Below are 10,250 nucleotides of genomic sequence, written 5' to 3' on the forward strand. Positions count from 1 at the left end.
AGCAGTGATGCCTGAGATGGAGGCAGAGATGATGATGTGGAGAGATTCAGAGCAGCTGGGGATTTAGACCCAGAGAGGGAGAGGGGCTGTGTACTGATGACCGGGGGTGGGGGTGGGGGGCAGACTTGTAGGATATGCCTTTTGGTTGGTTGATGATGCATAGAGGGGATTGTAACCATGGCAATGAAATGATATACGATAGGATGAATGTAAAGCTAATGTTCTCCCATGTAAACTATCACATAATTCACAATAAAACATTTTTTTAAATTGTCCAAAGTGTGCATGTGTGTGGCGTTGGTGGGTTTATTTATATTTACCAAGGGAAAAAGGCACAAAGTATTCTGTTTTCATAAAGTTGCCATTTTTATCCAAAAAGTGGCCCGGGTCAAACTTCTCTGGGTTGGGAAACTCCTTGCAATCAAGTAAGACTGAAGACAGTATTGGAAATACAGTAGTGCCCTGGAAACAAGAAAGGCAGAGTTGAGAGTTATTGGATTTTTCTTAGCCTGGGTTCACAAATAGGTTAACAGTCGTAATAATGGCACCTTAGTTGGAGTGAGCATTTTTTAGCTTGTCTGAGAGTGAGAGCCTTGAGTTACGGCTCTTTTGAACACACAGTCATGCAATGTAGATAAAGACATAGCCTTTAGTATGGATTGCACCTCCATGGACAGAAAACGAAGAACCGATCAACAGCTGGACCAATAAATGACATCATGAGAAATGGAGAAAAGATTGAAGTTGTCAAAGACTTCATTTTGCTCAGATCTACAATCAACTTCCATGGAAGCAGCAGTCAAGAAACCAAACATCATATTGCATATTGCATCTGCTGCCCAAGACCTCTTTAGAGTGTTAAAGGGCAAAAATGTCGCTTTGAAGACTAAGGTGCAACCTGACCCAAGCCGTGGTATTTTCAAGTACTTCATATGCATGCGAATGCTGGACAGTGGATAAGGAAGACCATAGAAGAATCGATGCATTTGAGTTATACTGTTGGAGAATATTTAAAATACCATGAACTGCCAGAAGAACAAACAAATCTATTAATGTGTGAATTTTCATGAAGTGGATCTCCTGGGTCAAGCTATTCTTGTTTTCCTGATATGATATTTATATGTTAATGGGACAGCACTTTTTAATGTGGTTTTAGACCACTGACATTTGTGAGATCGAGCAGTAGTGTGTCATTTCTGTTTTGTGGTTTTTCTGTCAGGTTTGACACTTTTGTTTCCTCTTCTATGTTCTGTAACTGTTTAAATGTAAAACTCAGGCCCTTATTCACTGCGCAAGGCTGACTACATCCCAGTATGCAGGAAGTCATTTTGACATGTTAACTGTCAGGCGCAGTGATGTCTCAAATGGTATGTAAGGTCCTGGGAGAAGAAAATCTGGATTCAAGGAGTGTAAGACTTGGATTGAGCTGCAGGCACACTTCCCGCTCTCCCCCTTTTCAAATCCATCATGAATAAATCAGAAAACAGTTCCCAAGAGATTCTTATTCATCAAAATCATGCTGACTTAATGCAGTTCATATGAGAGTGGTAAGGAACTTGCTCCATTCTAGGAAGACCGAGGAAGGGCTGGCCTGAGGGCTCACTTTATCACAGCGCCAGATTTCAAACCTAGGTTATGTGACTCTGGCTGATGTTCTTTCTGTGACTCTCAATTGCTCTTGTCTTCCTGCAACTGAATTGATAAGCCTCTCACAAGACCCCTCAAGGGACCATTGTCCCTACTACACCAGTCAGCTTTCCACAGACATGTCTAACCTTAGGGATGACAAATTGTCTGAATTTCGTGTCCCGGATCACAGCATGGGGCAGATTACAAGGAATGAGGGTGATGAATCTTTGTATCTCGTGCACCACAGCCTCTGTATAGGGCAACTTTATCTTGTCCTTCATACAGGGGATTTGGTTTCGTCCAATCACACGGTCAATTTCTTCATGAACTTTGGCTGAAGAGACATGAATCATAAATAAGGACCTACTCTCTGGAGACCTAGAAATGCTTGCAGTACACAACAGGAAGTAACCCAGGAAAGGGTTCCAGGGGCCAAAGACAGTTTCTAAGCAGCTCATTACTTTGATTCTGAATTTCTATTGTCTAGTTTGCTGCCATAGACCAATGAAAGACTTTATTGCAACAGATTTTGCTCATTAGTCTCCTGCATTAATCGGTTTGTTTTCTTGGACCCATGAGAAAAACACCCATATGACAAGGATTATGGTTTATCCCACAAGTCTTGGCAAAGCATCTGTAGTGAGGAAATGCTTACCCCTCACTCTAGTGGGAGTATTCGCTTTGTCAGCTTCACACACTCTTACATACTTGATGGGTCTGACAGATACTATTTTGAGCAGTAATATAAACACTTGCTTCCTAAGGGCTGTATTCTGAGGGGTATGCTTGGCAATAGCCAACTACTACAATTTCATATTTGAATTTCACATTGTATTGGAGCTAGAAATCTCCTTTGGGGGTCTGATCCATTTACAAGATGGGAAAGCACTTATTTAAAAAAAGTTGCATAGTCAGGCATTCGCAGGTCTAGGATGATAATTCATCGTGGAAATCCATGTGTCCCCCATCTTATTAGGGTCTTTCTTTGACATTAAGAAGTTCTGGTGGTACTGCAGGATAAGCATTGGACTGTTACCTGCAAGTTCAGCAGTTCAAAGCCAACAGACGTTCTGTGGGAGAAAGATGAGGCTGTTCCCATAAAGATTTGCAGTCTCAGAAATCCTATATAAGATGCCTTTGAGTTGGAATCAACTTAATGGCAGTGGTTTGGATTTGGTTCCTTTAGCATTGCATCTCATATATGAGATTTGGGATTCAGAAGCTCCCCTCTGTTTTTAAGCTTAAATACAAGCCTTTGAGTTCTTAAAAAAAAAAACCTCTTTCCTATCAACAGCATCAGACGTGATTCTGATCTACAAAAGCAAAATGCACAGTGAATGACCCTTTGCACGTTGTTCTACGAGACAGCGAAGAGAAAGTGAAGCAGTGCCCTGAGCTCATCTTGCCTGTGCTGATGAGATATTCTACATACCTTCCACTTCAGGATGTTTCATCAAGAGCAGGAGCCCAAATCTCAGAGTGCTACTGGTTGTCTCTGTTCCAGCCACAAACAAATTAGAGCCACACACAGCCAGATTCTCCAAATAAAATTCAGACTTTGGGTTATCTTTCTCCTGAAGATGGCAGAATTAATGGCCACATGAGTTTAAGAGACTTTGACTCACTTACTTTAAACACATTCTCAGGAAAGACCAATCACTAAAAAAGGCCATTTCGGTCAGTAAAGCAGAGGGTCAGGGTAAATGAAATGAGCTAAACTAACACAATAGTCACAGCAAGGGACTCAAACATAACAACAATCATGAAGGTGGCATGTGATGGGGCCACACTTTGTTCTGTTATACATAAGGCTGCGATGAGTCAGAGCCAATGGCAGCGACAACAACATTATAGGTGTGGAACTACAGCATTGGTCCGCAAGGTTGGTTTGAACCACAAGGTTGGCAATTCCAATCCACCAGCCCCTGCTCGGAAACCCTATACAAGGTCGCTATGAGTCAACAGTACTAATCAACAACAATCTGCTTGCTGGCAATTAACAACAACAACATTAATAACGATAATAGTCCTTAACTGTCAGAAATTGCCTAAGTGGTCCATGGTACGAGTGTGGTGATGCAGGGTAATGCACTAGACTGCAAGGTCAGTTTGAACCACAAGGTTGGTGGTTCAAATTCACCTGCTGCTGCTCAGAAACTCTACACAGGTCTCTATGGGTCAGACCAACTCTATGGCACTTAATAACGACTGGGAAAGACACCCACAGAAAGTACCTTCTCCATCTTGCAGAGAAAACAATCAACGTAGTCCCGAGGGTTATTCTGATCCAGAGACTCTTGATGTTCCTTCACTTTCTCCAGGATAAAACATTTGACATCATTAACTCTTTTTGAGAAGATTCTATGCTCTCCAGGAAGATGTTTTATGATTGATGGCCAGAGATTATAAAGCTAAAAATGGAAGGAAACAAAAACATTCAAGAAATTCAGTTTGTGAAGAGACCAGTGTTTCTGACTGGAATGCCTAACCCTCTGAGTTCTCAAGCCAGGCAGCATTCCTTCCCCAGTTCCCAAGAAGAAGAGAGGGGGACAGGATCATCACAACAGGAGAGCAGCTCCTTACCATCTGCTTGCTACTTCACTTTGGGTCAATCCTGCAGTCATCAAAGGAGAAAATGTGGCATGGGGCCTTACAAGAAACATAGGCAACAAAATGTTCAAAGTGTCTTCTTCTGTACACGTAAAGCCATGGAAGCAAGCAGAGGACAGTACACGTGGCAGTCCTCATTCATCCACCAGATATGGAGGGAAGGTGGCACTTTGTACATGGAGTGAGACCAACCACAAATGCAGAAACCATCTAGGAGTTACCTGGTTCCATGGAGAGTTCGTTCGCTGAAATATTTCAGTTAACAATTTCATCAGGTAGAGGAATTTCTCATTATTGTACTGGAAACGTTCATTGAAGAGAATGGAGCAGATCACGTTACAAGGAGCACAGGAAAGGATGAAGGCGGGGTCAAATGGCTGAGCTAATGTAAGAAAAGAACAACTCTAACATTTAGAAATGTAATCACCCTGCAAAACAATTTCAAGAACTCAAATTAATACTTATATGCCATGTAGCATTATATTACCATATATTATAATACAATCACATAATACTATATAGATTCCTGGTGTGGTGCTGTAGGATCAGCACTGGACTTTGAACCACAAGGTCAGCAGTTCAAACCCACCAACTGCTCCTTGGAAATCCTATACATGGTCACTATGGGTCAGAACCAACTTGACAGCATTTAACAACAACAACAATATCTACTATGTTGTTGTTAAGTGCCATCAAGTTGGTTCTGACCCATTTGTTGTTGTAGTCAGGTGCCATCGAGTCGGAACCGACTCATAGCGACCCCATGCACAGCAGAACGAAACAATGTCCGATCCTGGGCCAACCTCACCACCGTTGACACACTTGAGTCCATCAATGATGCCACCTGGCCAATCCATCTCGTTAGGGGTCTTCCTCTTTTTCTCTGACCCTCCACCTTAACCAGCATGACATCCTTCTCCAGCGACTGTTCTCTCTGGACAATATGTCCCAAGTATGAGAGACAAAGCTTAGCCATCTTGGCCTCCAAGGAGCACTCTGGCTGCACTTCTTCCAAAACAGATCTATTGGTTCTTCTGGCAGTCCATGGCACTTTCAGTATTCTCCTCCAACACCACAACTCAAAGGCATCAATTCTTCTATGGTCTTCCTTATTCACTGTCCAGCTTTCGCATCCATATAAGGTCATTGAAAATACCATGGCTTGGGTCAGGCACACCTTAGTCCTCAAGCTGACATCTTTGCTCTTCAACACTTTAAAAAGATTTCCTGTGCAGCAGATATAACTAATGCAATACATCGTCTGATCTCTTGACTGCTGCTTCCTTGAGTGTTGATAGTTGATCCAAGAAGAATGAAGTCCTTGACAACTTCAATCTTTTCTCCATTGATAAGAATGTTGTTGATTGGGCCAGTGGTGAGGATTAGCATTGTGTTAATACTGTGATCTAATAATAACCTGTGTCAGTTGCTGTCAAGTTGATTCCAATTCATGAAAACCCCATGTGTGTCAGAGTAGAACTGCGATCCACAGGGTTTTCAATGGCTGACTTGTTCAAAGTATAGATTATCACACATTTCTTCCGAGGTCCCTCTGGGTGGCCTCTAACCAACAACCTTTTAGTTAGTAGCTGAGTACATTAACCATTTCAACTACCCAAGGACTTCATAATTTCATAATTGTAGTTGTTAAAGTGCTGCTGAGTCAGTTCTGATTCATAGCCACCTTGTATAGGGTTTCTAAGGAGTGGTTGATAAATTTGAACCGCCAACCTTGTGGATAGTAGTTCAGTGCTTATCATATAGTGCCACACTAGTACTCCATAATAACTACAAATAATATTATGAAACATTTCCCACATGCTACTGGTAACAGTGGTGTACTTTCAAGTCAGTTCCGACTCATAGCTACCCTCTATAGGGTTTCTGAGGCTGTAAATCTTTATGGGAACAGAAAGCTTCATTTTGATCCCACACAGTGGCTGATGGATTCAAACTGCTGTCCTTGTGGTTAGCAGCCCAATGCATAACCCACTGTGCCGCCAGGGCTCCTTTACCACATGCTGAGCACCATGAAAATGCTTTTACATATATATTATTCAAACCTCATTTTGGTGGTTTGCGTCTTAGCCCCATTTTTTTTAGATGAGGAGAAGCTAGGTCACCAGTTCAAAAAGTGCTCAGGGAACTCTGGTGGCCCAGTGGTTAAAGCACTAGGCTCACAACTGACAGGTAGACAGTTCAAAACCACCAGTCATTCCTTGGGAGCAAGCTGTGGCGGTCGGCTTCCCTAAAGATTTCCAGCCTTGGAAACCTTATGGGGCATGGATACTCTGTCCTACAGGGTCACCGTGAGTTGGAACTGACTCGTCAGCAGTGGTTTGGGTTGCGTTTAGTAAGTGCTCCAGTTGAGAAATAAATTAAGGCAAGAGGATTCCAGAGTCCTGAAGACCAATTCCTACCCACCCCTTTTCTCCCAACTCTCTCTCTATATGGAATAGATCAGACCCTGGGCCAGAGAGTGACGCCCAGAGGAGGAGTGTGGGTAGGAACTTCCTAGCTCCCAAAAGGATGATAGGTGAGAATCACCATCTGTTTTTGCGAGTTCTTCCACAAGACACTGGACTTCTTCCTGGATCCTATCCTCCAGGCTTCTCTTCCCCATTCCAAAGTTCCTCAAGGTTGTGAGGGTAAAGCGCCTCATTTGCTTCCACCTCTCTCCTTGGCTGAAAACAATCCCTAGGGGAAGAAAGCAAAGAGCAATCCAGTACTTTGTGTTACAGAGCCGGGACTTTCCTAAGGTTCATCTCTCACATCTACTCTGGATTGTTCCCAGTCCCCTTATCAGGAACCAAGCAGCTAGAAATTGAAGGGCACATGTGTTTTGTGATTTGGATGAAATGTGTTTCATAAAGAAAAGAAAACCCAAGCTCTGGTCGAAAGGGGGAAGAGATGGTAGGATTGGACAGGGACAGTCATTGGAAGGTATTCTCAAGCATAGAAGGACACGTCATCTGGTTTTGTTAAAAGTAATGAAAATGGCATGTGATCTCACAAAACCCTTTCCGCAGGCCTCTATTTTTACACTTCTCTCTCGCTCTAATTTAGGTTTTAGTTTCATAAGTGACTTTCTCTATTAGGAGAGAAGCAACTTCAAAGCAGACCAATCCCATTGTTTTGCATTTGTTCCTTCTCTCCCATTTGCTCACAATTTTGACCCTGCCCTATTTGCTTCTTTGAGTTTCTAGCTTTCCTTTGAGACCCATCTCTAAAACCTTATCTTCTGATACCCTCTACTGAAGGTAATCTCTCCTTTCTTTAACTTTGTAGGATTTCATTGTAATGCTTCAAAGCAATTCATCTTTTATGCTTGGTATTATAATAGTTTGTCTACTTGTGCTATTCCGTTTAGTAGATCAGTATGTAAATATATCTGTATAATGACAGCTATATAAAATATCAGAGTCTTGGTGTGGCACTGTAGGGTAAGTACAGGACTACAAGGTCGGTTTGAGCCACAAGGTCAGCCCATTTTGTTCAGAATCTCTACTTCTTGTGTAAATACACATTTTACATATATTGATTTCTCTCTTCATACCCGAATCTCTGAAGGACATGTTGCTGTTGTTAGGTTCTGTCGAGTTGGTTCTGACTCATAGCGGCTCTGTGCCTAACAGAAGGAAACACTGCCCAGTCCTGTGCCAGCCTCACAATTGTTATGTTGGTGCCATTTTTGCTGCCACTGTGTCAATCCATCTCATTGAGGGTCTTACTCTTTTTTGCTGATCCTCTACTTTTCCAAGCATGATGCTCTTCTCCAGGGTCTGGTCCCTCCCGACAACATGTCCAAAGAACAAGAGACAAAGAAAGCCTTGCCATCCTTGTCTCTAAAGAGCATTCTGGATGTGCTTCTGTCAAGACAGACCTGCTCATTCTTTGCACTCCATGGTCCTTTCAATATTCTCCTCCAGCCCCATAACTCAAAAGCATCAGTTCTTCTACAGTCTTCCTCATTCATTGTCCAACTTTCACATGCATATGAAGTGAATGAAAATACCATGACTTGGGTCAGGTGCACCTTAGTCCTCAAAATGACATCTTTACTATTTGAGACTTTCAAGGGAACTTGTGCAGCAAATTTGCCTAATGCAATAAGTCATTTGATTTCTTGACTGCTACTTCTATGAGTGTTGATTGTGGATTCAAGCAAAATGAAGTCTTTGAAACTTTAGTCTTCTCTGTTTATCATGGTGTTATTTATTTGTCCACTTGTGAGGATTTTATTTTCTTTACACTGAGTTGAAATCTATTCTGAAGCTTGTAGCCTTTGATCTTCATCAGTAAGTATTTCAAGTCCTCTTCGCTTTCAGCAAGTAAGGTTGTATCCTCTCCATACCACAGGTTGCTAATGAGTCTTCCTCCAAACCTGAAGCATGTTCTTCTTCATAAAATCCAGTTAGTTGGATTATTTGCTCAATATACAGATTGAATAAGTATGGTGAAAGGATACAACACTGGCCCACACCTCTTCTGATTCTAAACCATTCAGTATCCATTTGCTCTGTTCTAACAAGTGCCTCTTGGTCTTTGTACAGTTTCCTCGTGAGCATAATTAAGTGTTCTTGAATACCCATTCTTCACAATGGTATCCATAGTTTGCTTGAATTCACACAGTTGAATGCCTTTGCATAATAAATAATGCACAAGTAAACATTGTTTCTGGCATTCTTTGCTTTCACCAAGATCCATCTGACATGAGCAATGATATCCCTCATTCCATGTCCTCTCCTGAATCTGGCTGGGTTTTCTCACAGTTCTTGTCAACCATTTTTGAATTATCTTAAGCAAAATTTTGTTGCATGTGATATTAATGATAGCATTCAATAATTTCTGCATTCCATTGGGCCACCTTTCTTTGGAATGGTTCTCTTCCAATCAGTTGGCCTGGTAGCTGTCTTCCAAATTTTTTGCCATATACGTGTAAGGGACTCCAGTGCTGTATCAGTTTATTAGAACATTTCAATTTGTATTCAGTCAATTTCTAGAGCCTTGTTTTTTGAAATGCCTTCAGTGCAGCCTATACTTCATTCTTCAATACCATCAGTTCTTGATGTATTGTAAGAGGTAAAGTACCTCTTAAAATGGTTATCATTGACCAATTCTTTTTGGTACAGTGACTCTGCATTCCTTACACTCTTTTGATGCTTCCTCTATCATTCAATTCCCATAGAATATTTCACTATTTTAAGTCACGGATTGAATTTCTTCTTCAATTCTTTCAGCTTGAGAAATGCTGACCATGTATTTATTTTCCTTTTGGTTTTCTAACTCCAGGTTTTTGCACTTTTCATTGTAATACTTCACTTTATCTTCTCAAGCTGCCCTTCAAGATTTTCTGTTCAGCTCTTTTATTTCATCATTTCTTCTAGTTACTTTAGCTTCTCTACATTCAAGAGCAAGTTTCAGAGTTCCTTCTGACATTCATTTTGATCTCTTTTTGTTCCCCTGTTTTTTTAAAGGCTTTTTGCTTTCTTCATGTATGATGTTTTTGATGCCCTAGTGTCTAATGCATCAACTCTATTCTTGAGATGGTCTCTAAATTCAGTAGGAATATATTCGAGGTCATATTTTGGCTCTTGATGTTGTTAAGTGGCATGGAGTCAGTTCCAACTCATAGAGACTCTATAGGATTTCCAAGGAGTTGGTGGGTTTGAACTGCTGGCCTTACAATTAGCAGTCCAGTGCTTATCTACAGTGCCACACCAGGACCCTATTTTGGCTCTAGTGGAGTTGTTATAATTTTCTTCAACTTCAGCCTACACTTGCATATGAGCAATTTATGACCTGTTCCATAGTCAGCCCTTGGCCTGTTTTGGCTGATGAGGCTGAGTTTTTCCATTAACTCTTCCCACAGATATAGTCAATTCAATTCCTGTGCATTCCATCTATTGAGGTTCACATGTATAATCACATTTTATGCTGTTCAAAAATGAATTTGCTTTTGTAGCAAGGAGGGGAGTGATTAACTTTTCAGCCTAGGAGCGGAGGTCCCT

The 10,250-nt window shown here is 41.4% G+C and overlaps 1 pseudogene; it reads right to left on the bottom strand.

Annotated features, from left to right (window-relative positions):
- LOC102823745 overlaps positions 1 to 10,250 on the bottom strand; it is a 37,789-nt pseudogene that overhangs the window by 2,662 nt on the left and 24,877 nt on the right.

Source organism: Chrysochloris asiatica, unplaced genomic scaffold (assembly GCF_000296735.1).
Source record: "Chrysochloris asiatica unplaced genomic scaffold, ChrAsi1.0 scaffold00003, whole genome shotgun sequence".
In the NCBI taxonomy this organism is placed as follows: domain Eukaryota; kingdom Metazoa; phylum Chordata; class Mammalia; order Afrosoricida; family Chrysochloridae; genus Chrysochloris; species Chrysochloris asiatica.